The sequence below is a fragment of the Pseudorca crassidens genome, chromosome 2 (genome assembly GCF_039906515.1).
Source record: "Pseudorca crassidens isolate mPseCra1 chromosome 2, mPseCra1.hap1, whole genome shotgun sequence".
Classification (NCBI taxonomy): Eukaryota; Metazoa; Chordata; class Mammalia; order Artiodactyla; family Delphinidae; genus Pseudorca; species Pseudorca crassidens.
The window spans coordinates 107,179,016-107,180,540 of record NC_090297.1 but is presented as its reverse complement, the minus strand read 5'-3'; the positions used below and the strand labels follow the sequence as shown (position 1 = coordinate 107,180,540).

Here is a 1,525-nt window from a genome sequence, read left to right as displayed (position 1 = left end):
CTTGGTTTCCAGAGCCATAACTCGCGTGCACATGTGCAAGAGATTTCGGCGCCTGCTTAGGAGGTGAGGGGATTTCCGGATGTAAAAATGAGCCGAAGTCAGCCTTGTCCTTTGCGCACTTGGGTCAGCTGGCTGTGGCCTGGACTCCGCAGTGACTCAGAGCGGAGAAAGGAGGGCTGGCTCCTAGCGCTGAGCAGGCTCTCAGGCAGCAACGGAACTCCTGGCCTGTACCTTGGGGATGGAAAATGCAGTTGCGCCCGCTGCCTCAGCCCCTGCCTTTCGGCCGTTTTGCTTTTTTGAAAGGGAAGGTAAAAGTTTCAGAAAGGAAGAACGTTTGTTTCCGCCCGGTTTCGAACGGGGGACCTTTGACGTGTGAGGCGAACGTGATAACCACTACACTACGGAAACACGGCGGGTGCTACAGCTCAGTGACACATCCCTGAAATGCGTAGGTCGTGCCAGCACTGCCCTACTCGCCAAGTTGTTTAACTGAAGAATGAAACTTGAAGCCCCAAGAACTCTCAGGCAAGGAGACTGCGGCTTCCGAGAGGCCCTGCTTTTAGGGTTCCGAGCCTGCCCCGAAGGGAGGACCCCCCGAGTCTCCCACAGTCGGCCTTTGGGCTCCCGCACCGACCGCAGAGTCCTCGGATCCACAGCTATGCCCCCGAGTGCAGGAGTCGCCCCGCTGACTCCTCAGCTCCCAGAAGCCGCGGGAGCCGGGGGTTCGCGCAAGTGCCCTTTGGGCCTAAGGGGAAAAGGTAGAGAATTAGGTTCATTCCAGTGAACTTTTCTCTCTCTGGAGCTGATCCTGTGGGTCCTAGCTGCATTTCTCCAAAGCCTTCAAACAGAATTCCTTTAATCCACACTTGACTTAGTCGTTTTCAGGGTGAATGCCAGCTTGCTACAAACACTCCATCATAACTGAAGGAGGAAATCTACAACTTCCAGGTAAATTCTATTTTCTTCCTCTGATTTCTTCAAACAACAACAACCAAAAAGACAGGTCACTGGTGCATACTTGCCCTTTTCTTATAATACTTAAGGTATGTCTGACTATCTGTGAAAAGCTCTTGCTATAGAAACATGTGCAAGAGATTGTCTACCGTGAGCTAAACAATTGTCATGCCTGCCCAGGGTCCAAGAAGCTGATGAAGTTGGATCCAGTCCCCCACTGCCTTTAGATCACCAGTTAGATCACCATCCAAACCAACCAGTTTTCCAGATGCACGTCACTAATATGAGGGAGAAGAGGTCAGCTAAACAATCGTAATTTGTTCTGGGGAATGTTGAAGGTCAGCAGTGGTACAGTTAGAAGGGGAAATAAAAGACTTCATAATAAGGATAATAGCAGCTTTCTCGAGCCTTACTGAGTGACCAGCACTGTTCCTCAGTGCTTTACTGTGGAATAACTTATTAAGTCCACATAACAACCCTGGAAGATAGTGTAGGACTTTACCACCCCTTGTTACAGATGATAACACTGAGGCACTGAAAAGCTGAGCTAACCTTTTCAGGGTCTCACCCC

At 50.5% G+C, this 1,525-nt stretch overlaps 1 non-coding gene across 1 annotated transcript; it reads right to left on the bottom strand.

Annotated features, from left to right (window-relative positions):
- Positions 1-335: 335 nt before the first annotated feature.
- On the bottom strand, positions 336-408 carry TRNAV-CAC (transfer RNA valine (anticodon CAC)). Its single transcript has one exon. It is a non-coding gene; the product is annotated as a tRNA-Val (tRNA).
- Between the last annotated feature and the right edge of the window lie 1,117 nt (positions 409-1,525).